This window comes from Lissotriton vulgaris, chromosome 4_1 (genome assembly GCF_964263255.1).
Source record: "Lissotriton vulgaris chromosome 4_1, aLisVul1.2, whole genome shotgun sequence".
NCBI lineage: Eukaryota > Metazoa > Chordata > Amphibia > Caudata > Salamandridae > Lissotriton > Lissotriton vulgaris.
This window is the reverse complement of record NC_141691.1, coordinates 634,584,494-634,610,742: the sequence shown is the minus strand read 5'-3', so window position 1 is coordinate 634,610,742 and position 26,249 is coordinate 634,584,494. Positions and strand designations below refer to the sequence as shown.

Sequence of the window (26,249 nt, the reverse complement as noted above, 5' to 3'; positions counted from 1 at the left end):
CGGTTTCGAGGTAACACCTCTCATCAGCCCGGCTAGCTTGACTCCAGTGGTGTGGAGTGCCTGGGACCCACGTCTGGGCATCCCCAGCGCACTTAGGGCGGAATATGCAAACACAACAGGTGATGGACCGAATGTGGATCAATGTCACACACTCACCCCAGTCCAAAGATCTGGGCCCAAATCCATCGGTTTTTTGCACTGCACCGCCTGAAATATCTGTAAAACACTAGAAGACATATGAGAAGCGCCCCCCCTCCTAATTGTCTCTCAACTCCCCTTTCTCTGGGCTATCATCATCATAGTCCAACACCATTGCTTCCTTTATCTGTGGAGGATCCGACACAAAACCAACACTACGGGCCTTACCCGGCCCCACATTGCTTACACTCGCCCTAGCGGGCTCTGAAAATGCTCCTGGTGGGGGGACCGACTGTACTCACCGATACTCCCCCCCTGCGTTAACTTTCTTGGAGGTTTCTATCCAGGGGTCCAGCTGACCAACGGGTCCTGCTGGTTGTTGGGGCCAGCGAGGTCGCGCTGGACCTTCGTGCGCTAGCCGCGCCGGGATTCCCTGCTGGTACGGAATGTGCTGCGCAAGGCTCCACCCTCCCTTCTCCTCGGCGCAGTTGGGCCGCACCTCGCCCTACCGAGTCTGATATCCCGCAACGTTCCCTACCCTGTGAAGAAAAATGTTGGACTGTGTCCTGGGACCTCGCCATAAACTAGCTGACCTACTCTCCTGCCCACTCCAACAAGTGCCCCATTTGCGTCCCAGCCAGCGACCTAACTTTACTTACCAGGGAGCAAACTGAAGGTGAGGTGTCCCCCTTCAGTTCACCCTCGCTCCATTCCAACATCGTCTGTGCCGTTAGAACAGAAACCGTTGCCAACTGAAAACTCCTCCCCACCCCCTCAACAAACCCAGAGGATTCAAACCTAGCCCCTGCTAACCCCTTTACCTTCGCCTCACCCCTCAGCGTGCGCATGCTCCGAGGGAGGGTAACCGGTTCACTTTGCCCACCCTCGCCCAAGCCTCGCACTCCCTCCGCCCAAGACGGGAATACATCTAAACCCTCCAACACTTGACCCCCGCCGCCGGGTCCAGGTCCTCATCCGACAGGTCATCTACCCCCACATCACCCTGATCCAATCCAGAAACCTGATCGTGACCCATCCCCAAGGGCTGCAACCCCACCCCCACCCCCCCACTTGTGCCCATTCCCCTTTCCCCGGTGAACTGCCCCCCACTGAAAAAGCCTTCCCTCGAGCCAGAGACGGGGGAAAAAGAAGAGGGCTAGTTGCATCCCTCCCCCCATACCTTCCCAACCTTGCACCATGCCCGCATCTCTTTCCCTTTGCTCAGGCCTCATGTTCAGTAAAACCGCTGGAGCCCTTGCCTCAGTGGCCCACTCCCCTCTCTAAACGCTCCCTCAACAACTGAGGGGGGACCCCTGGCCTTGGGCCCCCCCCCCAAAACACTGCTCACAACTGCCATCTCATTCACACCGGCAGGATTCACTACCTGCCGCTGTTGTTCCCCCCTGCCCACAAACTGCCTGAAGGGGAGAACTAACGGACATCAAAACCCCCTTTTCCCGCTCCTCCTTCGCTTCTGCCGCCGCACCTCGAGCCGCGGACAGAGACGCGGAGTACCTCTTTCCACCTCTTATCCCTCCGCTCTTAGCCCCCGCACAGGGGCCGACAGGGACCGCTGCTCCTTAAGAAAAGTAGCAGCCGGCTCCAACGCTACAAATGCAGCAGCGCTTCCCCCGCCCGCAACCCTCCGGCCTTCCCGCTCCCCAACGCTCACCTCCACCACGCTGCCTGGACCTTGTTGTTGCACACGCTGAAGCGGGGCCGACTTCCGCGAACGCAGGCGGCCCCTTTCACCCGCCGATGCCATGCGGGGCTTCTTCGGCAAAGTTGAGGCCGCCACCGCTGCCGCTACCCCCGCCGAGGCCTGCCACGGCGGCCCGGCCGCTTCTCCCAGCACCAAATCGAGGCGGCCGGCCTCCGCCTCCATAATCCTCAACCAGATAAACGCACACACGCTAATTAAAGAGAAACCTTAAATTAACGATGTGAAAACTTGACTAAAAATCATTCAAAAAATGTATCTAACTAATGCTCCCAGCCACCAGGCCACCAAAGACAAAATGGTGGCTGGGAGCAGTAGCCCAACGCATTTATACCTTGGGCTACATAAAAAGAAGCCCAAAACAAAATGCCCGCTAGTGCTCAACCCCCCCTCCCCACCCCCACCCCTCCCAAACAGCCGGCGGGCGGGGGGGGGGCCTCCCTTCGGTCGGCCAACCCCCTTCGGTCGGCCGCCCCCCCCCCCCCCCCCACTCCCCCCTTCCTGCTACTTGTACACATTAAAGTCTTTGCATGTCCAACGTGCGAGCGTACTCCCCAGCAAGCCGTGTATGTATCTGGAGGTGTGCTGGAGCTGTGTCGCATCAGTTTTATTTTAAACATCCTAGAAACATTCCTCACGCATTCTGAGCAGGCGCATATGCAGCAATTCAGCGGCAGAGCATGTTTATAAGCAGATAAAAATAAAAGCAAAGGTTCAACTTCGGCGTGACTTTTTAGGTTCTGCAGATGAGTGCTTACCTCAGGCAGCAATGTGTTAAACCTTTGCAGCACACACTGTGTTTAATGACTCTGGGTTGGAAGCAGCATCATAATACTTCTGTGGTGTAATTATTTGGGCGTTTTTGGGCTACTACCAAAGGACTAACATGAAAGAAATACTTACCTAAACTTTTGTACAAGATAACATTTGCTTTAGGGACACTGACACCTGCTGCTTGGAAGAGGTGTCGGGTGGAAGAGTACATATTATTAAACTTTCATAACCTTGTTGAAACCGCTATTAAACGTCAGCCTGGCGTGAATACCCATTTTCCTCTCGCAAGAACAGATATTTTCATTATTCTATTCCAAGAAGGGGGCTGATTGCTTCTAACCTACACAACTTTTGCGGTTAAGACGAATGTATCTTATACAATTACAGCCCCACCACCTTTCCTAATTTCAGGGGGGTATCCACCCATAGAATGGGTTGATTGGATTGACTGCTTTGAGAATGATTTGCTGGCGTTGGATGGCACCAGATTCCCAGCTCTGAGAAAAAAAGCATTGTTCCTAGGGGCACTTTGTAAAGAGAAGAAACACACATTCAAATATCTCCCGGCCACAGAGGAAGATATGGAAGATGTGTATAAGGATGCTGCCTTGAAGCTACACACTAGATTTGGAAAACAAGAGACTATTGCTATGCACAGGCATATGTTTCACACTCAACCACATTGCACTACGGAAACAGTAGATGAGTTTGTTTTCCAGATTACATGAACATTCTGTAAAGTGTCAGTTTGGACACATGCCTGACGGAATGATAGGGACCTGTTAATAGTACAATGCAGCCGCAAGAAAGCTCAAGAAAGATTGTAGGCTGCAAGCAATTCTACTTTGAAAGAAGCCATAGTCATAGCAAAAGTGGTGGAGAAGTGCATAAGACAGATGAAAAATCTCCAACAGAAGAAGGGGTCTGAAGTAGCAACCATGCAGGGTGACCTTGAGTATGTTAATGTTGCAATAAACAAGGCAACTACAGTTGGGGCCAGCACCACTAAACCTAGGGCGAGTAAGGATGTGTTTACTTTTGGGAAGAGTTCCAAACCGATGTGTCACAGGTGTGGAAGCACTTTTCACCTGCCTGACTCAAAAAATTGCTTCGCACAACTGGAGGAGTGCCATAAGTGTGGGAAGGAACTGGGGTGGCTTGGTGAGCAAAATAAAGATGGAATAAACTCAGATCTGTGACTGGGGGTGAATGTTTTGCCATTGTGCAACATTCTGTCCATCTTCTTGTGTGTTTTGAGTGTGTGAAGGAGGGGCACTACACACGCATGTGTAAGGCAAATACTAAGAAAGTAGCCATAATTGAAGAAGAGGCTACATAATTGAAGAAGAGGCTACAGAACACAGAGTGCTCATAATAAAGGAGGAAGATTCTTTGGAACACATGGGAAAAAAAAGGATTCGACCCAAGGCAGATTTTGACATGAACGGGAAAATGTTGTTCTTAATGGAGGACACTGTAAACCCAAAGACAAACCCTACAGTGTGGAAAGAGTTACCAAGGGGCAAACATTGGTGTCTTGGGCTATCTGAAGGCTTCCATAACATTTGCAGGTAGGCAGACAACTGGCAAAGTTTATATTGTCCGGAAGGTCCTCCAATCCAAGGTTGGACGCATCAGTATGACTTACTCATCAGGTTGGATCTGAGAGTGTAAAAACAAGTTATGATTATTGAGGAGAGTAATGTACAGGATATACTAATACAAAATACACAGGTTTTCAAAGGTAAGTTGGGGAGGCTACTGGGTTTCAGCTTGAGATAAAATTAAAAATGCTGTCCCAGTCAAACATGTAGCGAGAAGGGTCCCAATGGCAGCCAGAGCAAAAGTCAAGGACATAATCAAACAACTACTAGATGATAAGGTCATAGAGAGAGCGGAGACCTATTGTCTCGGGGTGTGGATCCATACTGGAGCCGCTGGGCAGATATGTTGATCATTTTCTTAAACCCATCGCCGAAGCCACGAACACCTATCTAAGGGACACCATGCACACCATAAGCTTTGTAGAGAATCTTCCCTTTGATGCTGATAAACAGATTTTAGTAACTTGTGATGTGGTCTCACTGTATACATCTATTCCACAGTTAGAAGCATTGGCTGTGCTGACCCGTGCTTTAAATCAGCGCACTGCTCCTATGGCAGTTCCCACTGAGTTTATCATTGCCCTATTACGAATTGCCATGACAAAAAACTTTTTTATTTTTAAGGATCAATTCTTTCTACAGACGAAGGGGGTCGCTATGGGGGCTCCATTTGCCCCGGATGTGGCCATTATTTACATGGCAACGTTTGAAGAAAATGTCGTCCTCAACCATCTCAATCCATTCAGAGACCATTTGGGTCTCTGGATGAGATATATCGACGATATTCTCTGTCTATGGAATGGTCCATCTGACGTATTAACATCTTTCCATACCTGGTTGAACGAACAGTCTCCCCATCTTCAATTCACCCTACACTCTGACCATCATAAAATAGACTTCCTGGACATCACCATCTTTGATGATGGTGGTTTACTCAAAACGACTTTATATCGTAAATCCACTGAACGCAACTCATTGTTGCAGTATACCAGCCATCATCCCCGGGCTCTTCGTGATAACCTACCATTCGGGCAATTTCTTCGGATCCGAAGGAATTGCTCGCTGAAAGAACATTATATGGCTGAATCGGAAGACTTATCAATCCGACTCGCAGAACGGGGATATCCGAAAAGATTGGTCCGTCAGGCAAGGAAACGCGCTTGGTTTAATCCTAGAGAGGACTTACTTGTCCCCAGTACTAAACCAGATACTCTCAATGACCGCATTGTATGTGTGACTACCTTTTCCACAAAGAGTAATGTCATGAAACGAATCATTAATCAGCATTGGTCACTGGTAGCCGATGATATACATCAGACAGAACTCCCACTACATGCATTTAAAAAGGGCAAAAGTGTTCGTGATTCGGTGGTTCGCTCTTTCCTACAGAGTCCCAAAGACCCTACTTTGACCTCCATGTGGAACCTACCACCTATTGTGGGTCACTATCGTTGTGGACATTGTAAGGCCTGCGACAGCACCATCCAGACTAAAGATTTTGAATATCGTAACGTAAAGACATCCATGTTATCACATACGAATTGTAACTCTGCCAACATCATATATGCTATTCCATGCCCATGTGGCTTGATATATATCGGTCAGACTCAACAAAAAGCTAAAGTCCGAGTTCTGCAACACATGAGCAGGATTCGGTGTGAAGTTCAGGGAGCACCTTTGGTACAACATTTCATATCTGCATCTCATTCCCCTGAAAGCCTCAAATGGCTTATCCTAGAACAGGTGACACTTGGCCCTAGAGGCGGTAACATTTCAGAGATCCTAAATGTTAGAGAGCTGAACTGGATGTTCCGTTTCAATTCCATCAGCAATGGCCTCAACGAACAAGACAGTTCTTTTACTCAGTTAGCCCTGCTCAGATGAAAGAGTTTCCCCCTCTGTAAGGTACTACAAAATAGGACTCTTCTCCTACGCATGGCTTGTTATAGGCAGATTGACTCTAACTGTCAACTACTGGTTTCGGTTTCTATCTACTGTGCCCATATTAACCATGTAAGACTGTCAGACTTTGATGACAATACAATTCCCCACAACAATTATGTTCGACACTTAATTGGCCTTTACCATCATGTGATAGGTACGCCATACTTTGTTTTCTGTTCTCTTTACAGGATATTATAACAATGGATTTCTCTTGTTACCTGATTCATGTTACTGTATACGTTGTATTTACCACTTGCCTTGGTTGGTTGGGCTTTTACCATCTTGCGACAGGTACGCCCACACTCTATATCCATAATTTGCTTGGCTTCCAGGTTAGATTACTTTGTTATATAGACCCAGGTGATATACACCAATGGCCTTTACCGTCATGTGACAGGTACGCCATAATTTAGTTTCCTTCTATCTAAAATGTACATTATATGTGAATTTCTATAATTCCAAGTGCTAACTTGTAGAAAAAGAGAGCGACATACTAGTATCAATGCCCGGATGGCTGGCGCAAGTCGCCTATTAGTTCCCATTCTGAATAGTTACCAAAATAAAGAGACGGGCGCTGGGAGCAGGAATCATAAGAACAGAGTTTATTTCTCATGAGGAGAGCCAGTCATTTCAGACACGAAACAAGGTGTCATCGGGAGGTGCTCTAACAAGTGAGCTGAGACTCCGTCTTTTATACCTTACAAAACACTTGGCATTACAATCAGGACATTGTGACACAAAGAAAAGACATCCCTATAATCCTCGTGTCAATCCTACCCCACATATGTTATCAATAGAGACCCTTGAACTGTAGATAAGAGAGGGGGCAATGACGCAGCTGAATGTTCCGCTGATTATTAGGATGTGTGCGCCTGATCGCAGCCCAGGGGGTGGGGAAGCCAGGATCAATAGTGGGTCCTTTGAAGAGGAATGACTTCATACAATAAAGGGAAGTAAACAGTATCTCCCGGCTTAGGCGATGGCCTCGGACATGTGCGGACAGTCCATCGCGGAGGGAGGGTTTACTAACAGAGGGGTTATTCATGAAAGAAAAGGAGATGTTGGTCAGGCGCGGCCGTGACTCCCAAGGACAGGGTCTTGCAGAGGAGGAAGGTTTATGACTTGTCCATGTGAGGGAGAAGGAGGGGGTCAGGGTGCGCGCAAGGACAGAGTCGCACAGAGAGAGAGAGAGGTCTTATGACCCGTACATGAGAGAACGGGGGCAGTCAGATACAGCTGGGGGGTTATGTCAGCTGAGGCGAAGGGTGCTTCTTCAAGAGGAAAATGGGGGGGGGCATGGGTCAAGCAGGAGGGTTGCCTTTCATAGCAGGGTCGCGCAGAGTGCTGGGTTTCATGGTCTATGCATGTGGGAGAGGGTTTAAGATACGCGCAGGAGGGAAGCCGGGGATTCCAATAGGCAAAAGGCCATGGTGCCTAGAAAGGCTGTCATGTACATATGGGCACAGGCTTTCATTGGCAGAATGATGCGGTCAATATTTCAGGGTATACGTGGTGCCTACAGGGAGAGGAGTGGAAAAGGGAAATGAACGTCGCTTATGTACACCAATTTTTCTATTTTCCACAAACTGTACAAATTTTGTATTGATCATGAGTGCACAAATTTTAAAAGTGGTTGTTTAGTTTTGATTTGTGTAAAAATATATACTTAATTCAGGGTATACAATAGGCATTGGTCAGTCTGCCGCACAGCTAATTAATTTACATTAAGTTGTTGCTTGACTGCAGTTCCGATTTTTATTAAGAATTAGCCATTCTGACATGGCCGCTGAGCTTTGCACGAGACCAGTTACGACGCCGGCCGGCTCCGTTTTCAATTTCTATGACAATCACATCATGTGATCGCAACTATAGGTCACTGCTTCAGAGCCGATCCTGTTACGCGACGGCTGCCGACTCGGTGATTCATTCCGTCTGAAATAGGTAACTTGTCATCCTTTTATCTTGAGCGCGGCTGTTCCATGCCGGTAATGCTGAATTATAACAGTGACCCTCGTTTCTGTTATGTTAGATGCTGCCGGCACTCGTGCAGGGTCTGAATTGGTTTACCGATTTTTGTGGACATCGGGATTCATTCCTTTTTGACACAGGTACCTGGTACAGTGTTTATCTTGATCGCGGTGAAACTGAGTTGGTATATATATAAATGTTGGTTCATAAAAGTGATTTCTGTTCACGTTTCAATAGATGCCGCCTGAAATCCATATGGCCTGATTTAGTTCACTGAATTCTCCTTCTGATACAGTGACCGGTACGTTCTTCAGTTCGTTCCTAGATTTATGTCCCTAACTAACTAACATTGCATGAGTAGTTACACATTAATTTGTGTCTCTCTCGTTTTAGATATTCATCTGCTGACCCACTTAGTTCATTGAGGTTATTATTGAGATGACATCACGTCATGGTTTATAAGGTATAATTCACTTGGCATAGTGAATATGACTGCATATCTCCTTCATGAATACCTGACAATCAGTGTGAACTTTCCCCTTTTGTTGCTTTTCTACAGACTTGCTGATTTTCCCGCCAGAAAGCATAATTATTGTAATAACTTCCATAGTAATTACGAAGCTGTCCAACCAGGTATGCTGGATTTGGAGTAAGAATTATGTTAGTCTACCACTGTGACTCTTATTCAATTGATGTTTTTTAATTGTTCTTGTCATTTAGTACGGTACAGGTAGTAGTGTTTCAATTCTGTGGCTTTTTCTCCACAGTTTTTTCAATTGCGGATGCATTTTGTACATAGTATGATCACTGTGATTACAGTTCATAGGAGAATGCGTGGTGTTTAACCAGGAGTATACGCTGTTTATAACCAGGTATGCTTGATTTTGGTAGGGCAGTATGACTGTCTACCATTCTGTATTACCCAGCAGTGTGACATAGTATTATCAGCGACAGTTCACCTTTGTGCCCCCCTCTTTCACAGAGACCGGCTTGTTCTTCCATGATTAATCTGGACCGGTATCTTTATTTGTACCAGACACCGACTCAATCAACCAGGTATGCTTGACTTTGTGAACCTTCTGTTTACCAATTTGACTGGGCCTGGCCTCACTTTATAACATCGGGTTACATCCCACTATGGGGTGTTTGACTCAAATGACCCCATGATTGAGCACTTATATTGGCTTCATAATTGAGGTCCCCTGTGGACTATAATATCTCTGCGTACCATCAGATGATTGGTACTTACAATGCGTTTATTATTTGAGTTTACTCATTGTATTACCCTTGTGTACCATCATATTCATGTCAACATTTTGTTTTCATCTAGAACTACGTTCTTTCCAACATTCTTCAGTGATTTTGAGAGCAGACTTGAATCTTCCATCTAGTCTTTGCATGTCTTTTGCTTTGTGGGAGTTTATCGCTCTCCGCCTACAATAACAAGCATCTACGGTATGTCTTGTAGTTTTATTTTTTGATGTGCCTATTTGGTTAAATTTTCAAATTTTGGATTAGTTCCTAATGAAATTTTATTTGTAAAAAATAGGTTGTGCCCCCTTCTTCTCGTCCTGATGAAGACCCCATTGCAAGGGATCAACTTCTTCCTGCGGTCACAATAGGTGTCGAAACGTCGACTGTTTTATGTGTATTCTCAGCTTCATTCCATGAACAACGATATTTAATACCTGCATGAAGCATGTGTTGTTACAAATTAATTTGGAACCTATTGTCATTACTAATGTGAACTAGCTTTAATCTCCTTGACTGTTCGTAGCCTTTGGCTCTGTTTTTTTATGTCACTTACCCTTCCTACACTTACTGCACTACTTCCCTTCCCCCCTTTACCAGGGCACTTCTTAATAATTATAAGTGTTATGTCAACTGCCTGAATAATATGGCCGAGCTACATTGAAAATAAAAACAATGGTAGCAAACTGTTGTTAATTGACTTTTTGTTAATTGTATTTAATTCTGTGGTTGTTTACTGGGACCCCTTTCTCTCAGCAACATATGTACCCAGGTCCCAGTGACTTATTTGGGTGAACCCCCCTTTACTTACCATAGAGAGAGCGGAGGCAGCAGAATTGTTGGCCCTAAATGTAATTACCAAGAAACCTGATGGGTCTCTTCGGTTCTGTGTGAATTTGAGAAGTTTAAATGAAAATGTGATAATTCCCAACTTCCCACTACCTAACATAAATGAAATCATGTTAATGCGGTTGGGGAAGATTCTTTCTGAAACTTGATTTACGAAGTGCCTAACACCAAATAAAGCTTCATCCATACTCAAAGCAATACACATCCTTCATAACATTGGCGGGACATTTCAATTCAACAGGCTCCCATTTGAATTATGTTCAGCAGCCAATGCTTTCAACATATAATCACAAACAATTTACAAGGGATCAACAAAGTGGTCTTTTTACAAGATGACATTTACACTTTTGGCAGGAGGAGCACAACAGAACACTGGGGGTAGTATTATCACGTTTAAGAGTGGCTGGGCTAACATTGCAGAGGGAAAGTGTGTGTTTCCTGTGCAAGAAGTAGACTATTCGGGGTACCACATTACAAGAGAAGGTATACAACCTAAACAGAATTTAGTTAGTGCCATAGTGAACGTGGATTTGCCTGATGATAGGGACCAGGTAAGATCTTTCATGGGTATGGTGGAGTATTACTCCAAGTTTGCACAGTATTTTGCACATTAGTCTGAACCTCTGAGGGAATTGCTACGTGAGGGTAGGAAGTTCACTTGGGGTGAAAAGCAGCAGCGTGCTTTCACTTTGATCAAGGAAAATATAGATCAGGCAGGAGTCTTAGTCCCGTTCAGAACAGGTTTACGTACCATACTTACAGTGGATACTAGCAAAGTGGGCATTGGTGCTGGCTTATCCCAAATGCATGGTAGGGGGGAGAAACGGTTGCCTTTGCCTCATGCTCCTTAATGCATGCCGAGAGGAACAATTTGGTGATCGAGTGTGAGGCAATGGCAGCTTTGTGAGCCACTTCAGGTTCGGGCGGCGGTGCTTTGGAACTCCCTGCCCCCGGCGATCCGTGCCCTGAGGGATCTGCTCTCCTTCCGCCGTGCGGTGAAAACCTTTTTATTCCCTTAGTTTAAATTTGTCTGATTTATTGTTTCGTTGTGTTGTGCAGCTGCCTTGTCGGGGGCCAGGACGCTCCTTGGCTGGAGCATCTGTGCGCCTAATAAAAACGCATAACATAACATAACATAACATAACTCCATTTCCAAGTTTTTTTGTGGGGTGGTGTTTCACATTAAAACGGACCATAAACCACTCCTTAAAATTTTGAGTCCTGATGGAACAAAGAATTGCTCCAGGAAAGTGGCTCAATTGATTGTGAGGTTACATTTTTTTTTTGTGTTGTTTAGAGTATGGTAGTATGGTATACTTTGCTTAAGCATCTTGTATGCTCAGTGTCTCCCTGTCATAGTATAGGGTCTAGTGTAGAAATCCCCCATAACAAGATTCAAGATCAATGCTAACCTTTATACCCGAATGCAAGTCTTGACAAAGAACACCTTGAACTACAAGGCGTTCTCCTTATGACTAACTGTGCAATGCCAGATTAAATAATTAATTAAATCCTGTTATGCATGGTGATTTATTAGTCATGAAGTGTACCTTCAAATATTGCCTCTGCCTGTAAACCTCCGAATTGCAAAGCATTTTTTTATAGAGTCATGAAGGCTTTTATTTGTTTGTGCAGGAATGGGTGATACATAAACGTACGGCTTCCGGCAGGACTCGTACTCAAAATGCTAGCCCTTTAAAGCAAGCCTTTATGAGGTCCCCTATTCACCAGCACTCCCATGTAGTTATAAATCCTTTCCCGAAGAGCTTGCCTGTAAGGAAATGTTTTATGAGACCCAGAGCTTTTCTTCCGAGACGTTTGTGGAATCTTCTAAATGGTCAATCTTCAGCTAAAGTTGCTTGTCACGCGTGTATGGTTAATTTAAAACAGGAGGCAGGATACTCTTAATCCCCAGGAAGTTTATTAGCCGGGGAGCATGAATCATTTAAGTTCTCTCAGTAATAAATTGTTAAATTAGTCATCTGACAAAGGCACCCAGCCAGTGCCCCATGCATTCAAATGTGCCAACCCATAGAATACTTATTTTTTGCTGCAAATTATATTAGCAATTTCTGTTTAATAGTTGAGGAAATGACTCACGCTTCTGATATCTGGCAGACTTGAAGAACCATTCTTTGTATTAAGGTCCTGAAGCAGAGATGTTGGTTTTAATTTAATTATTCATACACTATAAGCACAAGGCTGACTTTTAATCTGTGATAAATAGCATGAACAGTTTAGACCTTTTTCCAAATTGGGCATTTGTAATTTACAAGTAAAAGAGGATTGTAACAGCGTTGCAATGTTATAGGGCCATATGTATTAAACAAGAGTTTTGCGATTCTCAAATTGCGTTTTTTTGCGAATCGCAAAATGCAATGTATGTAGGATTTTCACAATTGTTTTGCGAATCCTACATATTCCTTATTTGCGAATCGCAAATTGAGATTCGCAAATATGGAATACCTTCCAATTCATTCCTATGGGCTAGGAGGCCTATAGGAATGAATGGGAAGACATTCTCAATTTGTGATTACCAATTAGAGAATCACAAATTGAGAATGCAATTTCAAGGTTGTAAGGGTGCCAAAAGGACACCCTGTTGCACCCCTGGAATATGCATGTGAGCACATTTTGCGCACATACATGCCCTAAGGGCATGTATGTGCAAATTACCACCAAATTGAGGTTGGTGGTAATCTGCAATTACTTAAAGCAAAATAGCAAATTTCTGGTGCTTACAGAATTGCATTTAAGGAATCGCAATTTGCAATTCCTTAATTGCATTTGCAAAATAGAGAATCGCAAATTTTGTGATTGTCTATATTGCAATGGCCTTTTGGGATGATACATCCCAAAAAGGCTTTTTCCCATTCGCAAACGGGCAGATTCTGGGAATCTGCTTGTTTGCAAACGGGAAAAAGGCTTGGTACATATTGCCCATAGTCGCTTAATTTTTCGCAAATTAAAAGTGATCATTTTGAGAGTATAAAGAACTGTTAGGGGTTATTCGGGAATTTGCTTGTGTATCTGAATCAAATTTAATGTCATCATTTATAGAGCATCTTTACTCAAAAGGCTTGGATTATAAGGAGCTAACCGAAACTTCACTGTATACGTTCAAATTTCCCTCCTCTCCCAGTAAGACTGAGGGGGAAGAGAGGCAGTGTTAACCCCCATTAAAACGTTGGGAAAGTGTGGCCAAGCTGTGTATTCTCAACTTCCAGGCTGTTACCCTGTGCAAATAACTTAATCCCCCTTGGTCTAAAATAACAAGCATTTTCAAAGCAATTGGTCTCGAGCTGGAAAATTAAATTAATAAAAAAAGTGTGTCCGCCATCCTTAAAGAGGACTGCGCTGCAAATTAAATAAATAAATAAGTGCGGCCACTATAGTTAAAACGGACCCGCAGCTATTACTATTACAAACATAAAAGCGGGCGGCGTGCTACCTTGTAGGTAAGCACCTGGTGAGTGGAATACTGGAAGATCATTAAAGAAAATAGTGCTCATAGAGTAGATAAAGCAGACTGTGTGACAACACAAGTAAAAAGTCCAGTCCTTATGGGAGGTTAAAAATGCAGACAGCGCAGTACCAAGGAGGGACTACTAATCCTATTCACGAATGAAAAGCAACGATTTTGAAAGCACAGTAACAGGAGCTAATTGAAAAACTGGGCGGGAAATGGGCAGAGCTTCTATTCCATACCTCAATACAGCATGCCTCGCAGAGCAGCACATGCGCTGTCCAGTCTCAACCTAAAAAGGGTAACCTGGGGAAATTTAAGCAGGGGAAAAAAATCAATATTCCGATTTCAACAGCTCAAAATGGTGGAAAAGATAAGTTTTTACAGCATATGCCCCATTCCAATCTGCATAACGTGAAATGGGAAGGCAATACCCAAGTGAGAGAAATTAAACCCGCTGTATCAGTATGATAAGGGTGGGATTACACTTCAGTATTTCCCTAGTCTAACAATGAAGGCCAGAGTGTTCCACAGAGAGGTTCACTTTACTTTTTCAAGACGATTCATGCACAGACATACTGAGGAGCTAGCAGGCTACTAAAAGGGTGGCTTAGTAAGCGGAGGCTTGAAATGCTCAATTTCACAACTTCCAATTCCTAGCTAGCCATTTTATTCTACTGCTTAGTAACAATAACAAACCAGTATTTGCCTTAAACTGTGTCACCCCAGATCAGTAAGAACTATAAACAATCATTGGCTAAGCAAATAGGTTGGGGGTTGTCAGGCAACCTTTTGGCTTTATTAGTGCTAGTTTATTTTATCAAGATTTTGAAAAACGTTATTGTTGGAGAAGCACCTGGGCCTTCAAAAATATTTTTGGGTCTTAAAAAGAACACTGTATCATAGTAGTCCCTGGCACTTAACAGATCTTTCACAGTGACGTTAAAAGTGATCCATGTTGTGTACTGTACCGTGTAGAATAAAATGTGAATGACAAAATAACAGGCCAATGGGTGGCCCTTATAAAAATAGGATATGCATAATTTTAGTACAATCAAAAGGCCTTGGTTACCACCATAACTAAAAACAGATGTAGCGTTTAATTAACTCAAAACATATTTTACTTTTCCATATATGTGCAATGGTCCCCTATCAAATATGTTACCGTAAGGTCGCCCATAGCTCTTTAGCCAATATCATTCTGCATTATTTTACAGTCTGGCTATTGAAGTTATATTTTTTCCAATTGTAAGTACTGGCCTACAAATCCCAGCATGCAACTTCCTATTGTCTGTAAAGCTAGCTAAAGGTGCCTCTTATGACATAGTGACAGCTAGGTACAATGATTCTTTGAAAAGTATGCAAGGCTATGCGCCCCCTTATCCCTTTCCAACCCTCTTCCCACCAATCAACTCAGACTCCAACCAGAGATTAGATGTTGCAAGCAGAAGACTGTAACATTAACCCACAAATCTATCTTAGTGGTCTATGAACTGGCCAATCTGAATGCTGGGTTAATGTTTTAGTAATCTTAGTGCGCTCACCTGGCTACACTAGCAATACACTGTACACCCATTTTAGCAGGGATTCTGCTCCTACACAGAACTGTGCATAGAGACTTGGAACCTCAGTGAATTAGGGTGTGCCAAAACTCACCTTAGTATCCAAAATCCCCTACCAGACTAGCAATCAGTGTCTCATTGTTTCTTACAAACCCCCAATGTTTAGACAACCCAGAACATGGACTTAGAACGCCTCAGGTAACGTGGAACACATGAACACTCTTTCGTTATACTAACATGCCAATCCAGAACGAGGAGTAAATGAGGACACGTGCAATTTTGAAATGTTTATTTCTAATGCAGTGTTCTCAAGCGCAGTATTTTGGCTAATACAAGCAAATATATTATAAGGAATAAGGTTAACAGCATAGTTACTATTCCATAAAATACAAAGGAAGAAAGCATGTTAAAATGCTAAAGGGAAAAGGTCTAAATAGAACCTCAGTTTACCCTCCATTGCTAGTATATTATATTATATCTACAGAAGGTCTCTTTGGGTTTAAGATGGATCACATCATCTCCTCCACCAACTCTCTGCATGCGAATATTCATCAAGTGTGTAACTCGTGCTCTGTGCAGTGCATTATTAATCGCGCCTAAAACCCAAAGTTGGCCACAGCTGAATATGTATTATGTCTAGCTAGTGCGCTGATCAAACTGAACAACAAGCGCTGTGTTGAAATAACCTTGAAGGCCTCGGCACTCACTGTACAGACATAGCTTACCAAGCAAGGCTGATATTATAAGCAAACATATTATTCTCGTGTGAAGCAAAATATTCAACTTGCTGAAAAGCTTTAATAACAAAATGTGTCGTGTGTAGAGGCTGCAGAAAAGCTCTAAAAGCTCATGCTAACCTAACACAGTTCAAAGGCAAAACCAAACCACATGACACCATAGGTTTTGGGAAGGCAGACAGTTAACGTCATAGTGTATTTAGATAGGTGATGTTCATGTAAGTAGATACATATATAATCAGGGCCACTGGAATTATGGGGCAATGAACGGCCAAATTATTTAGCAGGGCTGACTAAATTATGCCACAAGTAAAGGCAAATTATGGGGCATTATGCCGCACATTTTGCAATGGTATTATTATTTTGTAATCTGAACATATGCTCACACTCTCTGGGCAAAACGTTTCACCTCATTAGTGCCAGCTCAACACCCAAATTCATCAATAAGTAACAGAATGGTAACCAGCCAACACTTGCCAAGCGTCTTCCACATTGTGCCAATAAGTGTAGCCACATATTTAGCGACTTTTGATATGTTTGAGCTGGAAACAAATATGTTTTTATTTAATGATGCATTGTTTGGCAGATGTGGCAAATCCATAATTTTATGGAAAACGCTGCATGTGCTTAATCTCATATTTCCAGTGGCCAAGATCAAAGTGTATGATTAGATTAGGAAACCAATTGGGAAAAGTAGATAGAATGAAGAGAAAAACACCTACAAAATATAACAAAAGAAAAACGATAACTTTATCTTACCCTCGGCCCAGCAGTAATGGTGATATGCCAGCGTGATGCAAGACGTGAAACTGCTCAATCCACAGAAATATATGGGATCCAGCGCAATTTGTAGACAGTGTGTGGAATAACACACCTGCGGTTATGTAACAACATCTCATTAGCCCTGCCAAATGACTGCACGTCTTTCACTTCCTGGCTAACAGGAGCGCGTGACACGTGGGCTGGAAAAGGGACATCTGGTAAATCACCCATGCATACTAACGGACCTGAATCAGCCGGGAGATTCCCAAGTCTTACGCCAATAATTTAATTTCTACGGTCTCCCACCTAAAATGGCTTTTCTTTAATGTATGTCAATGGGGAGACTGAAATTCTCCGTTTTCATAATTTTAAAATGTTGGCACGTATGTTGGGCAACCACACGCCAGACAGACAGACATATTCTCGTCAACACAATGGCCGTTCACATCTAAACGCGTTTCCCCGAGCCCTGACATTGCTGCACACTGCATGCGTGCACGTTTCGGAGGTTAATTTAGGGTTTGCACTAAAACCCTTCCCAGCTTTCTTGGGGCCGGCCGTCTGTGATTATGTACACCAGGGTACTAATTATAAAACAATGCTGTCATGGAGACGGAACACCCTTCCTTCAGGTGCCTCTGCAAATAAATAATGGGTTAGTTTCACGCTGCCCGCAAGCCTTCTGCGCCCGGCTGTTAGTTACAGAGCGACCCATTCACTGCCAAGCGTGGCCACTAAAGTCAGCGGACAGCGCTCCAAATTAATTAAATAAATAAACCAAGCGTGGCTGCTAAATTCAGCGGACCGCATTAAAAATTAATTAAATAAATAAACCAAGCGTGGCCGCTAAAGTCAGCGGACCGCGCTCCAAATTGATTAAACAAATAAACCAAGCGCGGCCACTAATGTCAGCAGACCGCGCTCAAAATTAATTAAATAAATAAACAAGCGCTGTGAAAGCAGCCCATGCGGCAAATCAATTAAATAAACAAGCGTGGTCCTACAAATAACAAAATAGTGTGCTCACCGACTTATGAAATCCGTGGGTGTATCGCCGCAAGCAAACGATCCAGTCCGGATGGGCCGTCCCAAAAGGAGACAGGGCGGTAACAAGGAGGGACTAAGAAGCCCCCTTTTCAATCGGAAGCCAGCGTTTAGCATAGGCGATGACGCCAGTCAATCAAAAAGATGGGCGGGCTTAAACTCCACTTTTGAAATATCCCGATTATCCCGATTACAAGACGTCTCGCAGAGCAAGCATCGCGCGCTGCAACGCAGGTCTGCAAGACCTAAAAATGAATGTGTCCTTGTGTAAAGTAACTGTTGCTCATGTAAAGCACTCAAATTTGACCATTTTGCGCTACATACACTGAAAAAAATTAATCAGTAGCAGCAGCATTCGGGTGCACGATGCAGGAATGAATGTATTGTACACAGCATTTATTCAGCGGCAGTTGGTGCAGGTAAACGTGATTGGACGGTGGGGTAGGGCGTGATGGGTCGGGGGGATGTTGAGAGACGACAGAATAACGAAAATTAAACTAACTACTAAATACTATTCTGTTTTCTCCCGACAAACGCATCATTTACTTGCACCAACCGTGGCTGTATTTACTCATTGTACTGGTACAGGCCTGCAATAGGTTCCCCGTACAGGTAGCTGCTCCGGTTATGCGATTGCCTGTTTCTCAGGTCTTGTTTTAAAACTGTCACTTTTTAATAAATACTTTTCAAATATTCTGATGTACTAAAGGAAGCTCCAACTGCATGTTAAAGAAATACTTTTTCTTGAACTTTTAAAGCAACCATATCATATTCTAACATGATGTTTGTTGAATAATTTATATTCCAACCATTTTCAAGGCTCAGCTCATGCACAGGCTCTTAGAGCCAGAGCCAACCCTTTAATCAGCTTTAATCAGCTTTGGCTCTGCTCTTCCTATTAATTTGTTGGCTCGCCTACCTCTTTTCTTAGGTGCTCCTGCTATGTTGCTATATTCTGAGGTCAGTGCATGAAAAAAGCGCAAACCAACAGCACAGATCGTAGGAGCTGCTGACTTGGTGTCTTTTGTCCTTTTATGAAAAACATGTTGAAAGATGGGCAGAAACACAAATAATAGTGCGACCCTTTCCAAGTCATACCATTTACATATGGTGCTGTTAGAACTTTGGGGGCAATGAATGGCACTGTTAGTCTGTTATCCTGTAGGTGCTGATCTTTTTGGCCAATTCCCATGAAACCACTACGAAAACCTCATTCATGTGTGACATTCAGTGCTGGAATTAGAAACTATTTATTCAGGGAACCCCTTAAATTGGGTGATTCACAAGAAACCGAGTCATGAAAACCTGAGTCATGCAGATCACAGATTTTTATTATATGTGGATTATTATTTTTGACACAGATCCTTTTGTTATTTGCAGTTTATAAATTGCAATCTTCTAATATAGCATCATGTGCAATGAACCAGCATCAACGTGCATCTTGCAAATTGGAAGCATTAGGTTACATGCTAAATCCCGGCTTTTGTTGCTCTCAGCTATGTACTCTTAGCATATAATGCCTACCTTGTTACAGTTACAATACAGAGCTTATACGTTAGGGATGGACAAAGTCAAAAACCTGTGTCAAATATTTCTCTTAAGTACTTGACTTGTAAAGTGATCCTCTGTGTGCCTTTGTTTCCCCTCCATTGCATTGGCATTTAGGTATTAGGTTCCAGGTGACTCACAGCCAGGATCATTCTTAAATAAAAGGAGGGCTAATGACCCTTTAAATTAGGCTTTTGTTTTGGGCATAGCTGGAATTGTAATAAGAAACCCCCTGCTTGGAACCGAAAGCAGACAACCTGCAGGTGCTTCTCAATGTGTCCTGTGTCAGCAAATTACACTGGGAGAAATGTCTGCATATTTCACTGGGTCTAGCCCGGGTGTTCTGGCTTAACAGCTGCCTCATTCTTCTGACTGCTTGCATCAGTCCTGCTACTACCTTATAAGCCTTCTAAGTCCTTTCCTTTTCCTTTTCCTTTTCCTTTTCTAAACCGAAGATGTAGATGCTACAAGAGTAAACAGTTCATTTCATGTTATGTTATGTTAATCTGAGTTTTGAAGTGCTTGGCTGCCCCATTAGGACTTTTCAATACTATCATTACAGCTGGAACATAAAGATAGATCCTAAAATAGCCAGATTTGCAGAAGCTTTTGGAACCTCTCAAACGAGGCGCATAATCTTAGCATCGGAGGAAGAGCATTCTACGTTTTGAGTCCCAAAAAAGCATTAACACACAAAAGGGGTAGAGAGGAAAAAGACCTAAACAAAGCATGTGGGGGCACACACAGTGTTAGTAAAACTGCCCTCACTCACACACAAGCTTGTGTGTGAAATGCTTCATCATCGGGTCTGCTTACAAAACACCCTGGCGTAGCCACGCTCAGGATAGAGCGTAGGGGAGGGGATAACATAGACAACACAAACAAACACAACATATATGGGTGAGTACAAAGTACTACCAACCCTGACTGGGAAGAGTGATAAGAAAAAAGTGCAGTAGAAAGTGACCTTAAAACTGCCTCATGGGTACCCTATTAAATATTTTATTCCAGAGTCCCATGGACAGGATTAACAACTAGAAAGGATGGGTATATTTGTGAGAAAGTTAGGGACTCACATCAACCTTACATTACACATCGGTAGAAACATGTTGACTTTGGCAGTCTTGGGAGGGTTGATGTGAGTCCCTAACTTTCTCACAAATATACCCATCCTTTCTAGTTTTTAATCCTGTCCAGGGAATCTTGGACAGAGTTAACTTTACCTTGAAAGTCATGAAGTCCCTACTGCCAATGTCAAGTGCTGTAACTTTGTTTGATGGAAGAAGTAGCTATCACCGCCCAAGATTTCACTATACATAGCCCCACAATTTTGGCAAAAAGATCTTGTAATCTCACTATTAAAACAGGTGATCAATGATAATAGGGTGTTGGTTTCTTCAGTTTTAGGAGGTTTCTGCTAATACTTTCACCCTTGTTCGCTTTTATGGACAAATTGTGAATGACAACCCCTTTAAGGGAAATCACGTGGCCGCTCTACGATTGCTTGTGACTGGAATCTTAAATTTTCGTACCAGGATAGAACTGCCTAGGCAAGCACTATTGATGCCTTTAACACGAGCTGATCTGCCTTAAATGATTAACATTTTAGAGCTTCGGGACGCTTGGCTTAAGGAGGATCCATTACATAATTCTGTCTGATCATTTGATGTTTTCCTTGCATTTAATTTTGCAGGGAGAGGAGCAAACACTGGATGTTTGACCGAGAGCTTATCCAAGATCGAGAATTGGATGAATGACTCTCAATTGCAGAACTGTTCTGTTTATGGGAGCGCACAAAATGGTATAGTTTGGGATAAAGCAAAAGCTTGCATTGTGGGACTCTACTCCCAGTTTGTACTAGGAGTGCTGCTGAAAAGGCCCATACTCTGAAGACCATCAAGTTGACATCTCAGCTGCAATGGGAATATTGAGAGGAGAATTCAATGGAGGCCAAGAAGGGACTTGGGGTAAAACTTCAAACCAGTACAAGGGACCTTGCTGCTGTGTAAAATAGTAAAATTAATCTCTGTAGGAAATCCACCCAAGTGATATCTAAGGGCTGTATTCTTGCCAAGCAGGTCACGCTATGAAATTCACTCAAGAAATTGCAGCAAATGTGTGTCCCATCAAGGACACAGGCAGGGAAGCCACCATTCTGAAATCCTATCCTTCCTCGCCTCCAATTTTGCATTCCAGGCCGCACGTCATTCTTAACTTGTATCACTCCATGAGATATGAATGGCGTTAAATTACCCCAAAGCCAAGTCTAGAATAAACCCTGGATAGAATGATGCGTTACTAATTGTGGGAACTCCTTTATTTTTATGGCTATTTATTCTCAGTCATTTGTCATAAAGCACCCTCAGGCAGCAACTGTTGTGCAGACTCATGACATGGATTTTATTATTGGAGGACACTAAGGCTCTGTTGAAGAGACAAAAACAAGGCCCTCGGGCATCACATGCAACACTGAAGAATGCTTTCAAGCCTGCCTTTAACTGTATGCCTTGTGCAGCTGCTCCTTCAAATGAGTGACTGAAATGTAACATGTTGAGCTAATGATTTCGCCCTCACTGCAGTGAGTTGATGTATATTTGTCCTGACTGTGAATCAATAACTAATTTGAAGCGTGGAACTGTATTTTGTTAAAATCTTTGTGAAGAGCTGTTCTAATCCTGTGGCATGAACTACTATGATCTCTGAATTTTAGATGTGTGAGGGCAGTTCAGTTGGAGCTCTGTCTGTGTCATTTGTAACCTCTTCGCTTTATGGGACATTTGAAACTTGCATATTCATAGGTCCAAGGCTTCGTGTATGTCAGATTGAATTTTTTGAGAAATGTAGCTGAGCTTCATCTGACAGGTAGATTGGAAATGTTATTCTTCTAGCTACCTGAGTAAGGTGGGGTTGGAAAGCTTGTAGCGACCCCTGGATTGTAGGAGGATAAAGAGATGATGTAGTGGCTGTCACTGAGGCATGTGAGGATTGTCATTTTCAAGAAACTGACAGTTCTTGATGAGCAGTGACAAGCTCAGAGAGACGTTTTGAGTATCTTTATTTACCTGACTTCACAAAAGATATCTTGGTTTTGTGCATTCCTGATTCGTGACTTCAAGCAAAACATTATAAACCTGAGAACCACTTGAATAGTTGGCATACAAAGTGCATTTCACATTCCCTTCCCATTTCCCTTCGCATAGAAACACTTGAGTCAGTATTTGGTGTTCACAGTGTAAACTTCATTAGCTTCAGATACGGCCAATTACTCCATTGGCCTCAATTTTATTAATTTTGTGACCATCCTTTATTCTTGCTTTAATTAAAACACCACAACATGCAAATGAGATATCAGTGTTAAACATTTCCATTGTATTTACAATTGTCTCTCGACAGGTCCTTTTGCTTTACCTTCGAGCTGTGCCAGCAGGCCACAACCAAGATACCCTGCTCTCCTTATGCTGACCGCCCCCGGCCAACAGAGCAGCAGGTAAGAGTCCAGAGCCACCAGCAGGTCAGCCCCCTCTCCCGCCAGCCCAGAGCCCCCGATAGACTGCAAGCCCTGTTCTGGGGCCAAGCAGCCACCGACAAACAGACTCCCTGTCATTTCTCTTGCCCAGGACCCCGCCACAGGGCGAGGCGCTCACTGGCGGACTCAACTCCCCCCTCCCTCCCCCCCTCCCCCCCCCCCCCCGAACTGCGCATTCTAACTCCTCAGCAAGGGCTCCCAAAATAGTCTGTATAAACAACTCCAAACCTACGTTGGACAGGTGTACCCCATCCAACGCATACAGCTCTGCCCTTGACACTTGTATTAACTTGTGCCTGATGGTACGAATGCTGGATTTCTTTAAAATTTCGGCCACTGACTGGTTCAGTCTTTTTACTGATTTATTAACTGCCTTCGGCGGCACTTCCTTCACCCATACTTGACGCGGTATCACCTCAGACCATAGTATTTTAGTGTTAGGCAACATGTTCTTAACCACGGACAGAACGGAAAAAAGGGCCTCCTTTACCCCCCTCCTTCCCGCTGGGATCATATCATTGCCACCTGAATGAATCACTAGTATATCGGGAACAGGCAAGCCTTTGGCCATGGCACCTGCAGATTGGTTGGCACCTCCACTAATCGCTGTCCGCCTACCCCCACCCAATGGTGGTCGATTCCCTTCGCACTCTGTATTATGTCCTCACGCAAATTCTTGAAGAAGTACCCTGATCTGCGAATAAAAGAATGGCCACACCAGCATATCTGGGCCCTCTGGCACGGTATACCTAGATCAAATTTGGAAATGGATAAAATCAGCGGTAGACGGGACAAGTGGAGAAGAATTGACTGACGACTCATGCTAACTGGGGGGCGTACATATCGCTCAAAACATGTCGACTACCAACAACCCACCCTCTTAATGGTTTCCTCTGGGAGGCCTAGTGCAGCCACCGTTGTTGCTGCGCCGATGCGGAATGAATGGATGTGAAATGTGCCGTTTCCACCCCTAAACATTCCAGAGCACGCTTGCATATCCTCGTGAACTGAAATCTGGTGAGAGGGATGCCTTCAGCATGCAATAATACCCTGCAGTCGTCCCCCCCCGGTCTAATCTGGAATAAATTCTTGGCCAAGCTTACCAGGCAACAGGTGGCCCCCGCAACTGAACCTAGCTGGACCCAGGTTCCCTTACCCAACGGGTCTGTTTTTGATCTCCGCACCCTGACCTGAAGGGATTCCCTGATCATGATTACATCTTCCCAAAGTAGGCCCCCTTCGTTGTCTGATTTTGACGCTGGTAACAATGCTGAAATCCTAAATGCCCCAAACAACGCTAATGAGTATGCCAATCTGAGTAACTGCGTCTCGTAAGGCGTAAAGCAGATTCTGAGCAGTGTTTCCAAGATACTTGTAAGTCTGCTAGCATCTATGGGTCTCGTACTGTCCTTCACTCCTGGTGCTAAGCGCTCCCAACCCCTCATTGCTCTTTTCACCCTTGGGTCTTTTGTGGCATCCGCCACCCCCCTAAACCTGCATAAAATGCTATTGCTGAGAGTTGTCTCCTCACCATATCTAATGATCGTCTGCTCCCTTTCTGATGAACTATGAACTCCTGTACACTTTGTGGTGAGAACCTCTCTACTGACCCTGACCCCCTTAGGATAGTCAGGTATGATTGCCATGACTATACTCTCGGTCTTGGGGCCAATGACGCCGTTATCAACTCAGGGGCCGTGGGGCACCAAGCTTCCATAGTCCCTCCGGGAAGTTCGTCATCTGTTTGTCTGCTTGCGGCCATCGGGTGCGAAACTCTGCCAACTTACAACAGGACAAGGCGTCAGCGACTGTGTTGTCCACCCCCGGCACATGTTTGGCTGTAAAGTGTACATTGCGCTACAAGCATCGCAAGACTAATTCCTTCAATAAGCACAGGACCCAGGTGCATTTCGCCCTCTGGTTGTTAATCGCCATCACTACTGACATGCTATCCGACCAAAATACAATATGCCTGTTTTTCAGAATGTCACCACGGAAATGCGATGCCACAATAATTGGGAACAGCTCTAAGAATGTAATATTGCGGGTGAGGCCTGACAACACCCACTCCTCCGGCCAGTGCTGCATACACCACCTGGGGCCCAAGACCGCCCCAAAGCCCACGCTGCCCGCTGCATCTGTGTACAATTCCAAATCAGCATTGGGGAGACTAGGCTGTTGCCAGACCACCATCCCATTGAATTCTTCTAGAAATCCTTTCCAAATGGCTAAGTCGTTCCTGACATCCGTTGAGAGCCTAGTGTGATGATGCTTGGCCCGCAAGCCAGACATCGCCCTCGCGATACTTCTTGAAAAAGCCCTGCCCCTAGGTATCACTCATAGCGCAAAATTCAGCTGCCCCACCAGGACTTGTAATTGGTGAAGCGTCACCTTCTGTGCTGACAAGCAAGCCTCAGTGGCTGACCTGAATGCTGCTACCTTCTCCTGGGAAAGTCTGCATACCCCTTCCTTGGTATCTATTTCAATGCCTAGGAAAATTAACGGAGTGGTTGGCCCCTCTGTTTTCTCCCCAGCCAACGGTACGCCCAAGGCTTTTGCCAGATGTTGGAAGCCCAGCAGGGCCTTCCTGCACGCAAGGGAGCCCTGTGGTCCCAAAACCAAAAAATCACCCAAGTAATGCACCACCTCAACAGATGTCACTGATGTTAGAAATTGCTGCACTGTCCACTCCAGAAACCTGCTGAACGTTTCAAACACCGTGCACACGATGGAACACCCCATTGGCATGCAGAGGTCAATGAAAAACTCCCCTTCAAAGGTGAACCCCAGGAACCTGGTGTCGTCAGGGTCTACTGGCCTCGATGTCTGCTTTAGCCATCAACGCTCCCTCCCCTAGACCCTGTAGCTTCTGGAATGCTATATCAAAAGTGGTGTAACGCACCGTGCACAGATCTGGGATAAGCTTGTCATTGACTGATAGCCCTGGTGGGCTCAACAGGTTATGGATCAAACAGGATTTTCCTTTATCTTTTTTCGGTACCAACCCCAATGGTGCGCATACGAGGTCGGGCCTCGGCAACTGTTGGAAGGGGCCCACCACCCTCTCCAAGGATACTTCTCTCGCGATTTTCTGCCTAGCCATCTCTAGGTTTTGGAACACTGAGCGTTGGTTGCACGGTGGAGCCGTGGACGGGGTAGCCGAGGATGGAAATCGAAAGCCAAAACTAAAACTCTATGTAAGAACTGAGCCTCTTGTAACTTGTCATATTTACTAAGGAGATGTGTCAGGATATGAAGCTGGATGGGCGTTGGTAAGCTCCTAGGGTGCTTGGGAGGGGCGTCCCTTGGCTTGGGATTGGGTGTGGGCAGTCTGCTCTTTTGGTCTCCCAAACTTC

The 26,249-nt window shown here is 44.5% G+C and overlaps 1 protein-coding gene across 7 annotated transcripts in view; it reads left to right on the top strand.

Moving 5' to 3' along the window:
- The window catches only part of COA1 (cytochrome c oxidase assembly factor 1), a 356,542-nt gene that overhangs the window by 213,565 nt on the left and 116,728 nt on the right, over positions 1-26,249 (top strand). The window contains exon 4 of one of the 7 annotated variants that reach the window (XM_086964890.1): positions 22,761-22,854. The exons of the other annotated variants lie outside the window; for them this stretch is intronic. The gene's annotated coding sequence lies outside the window, so the exon portion shown is untranslated. The remainder of the gene's footprint in view (positions 1-22,760; positions 22,855-26,249) is intronic. 7 annotated transcript variants of the gene reach the window in all.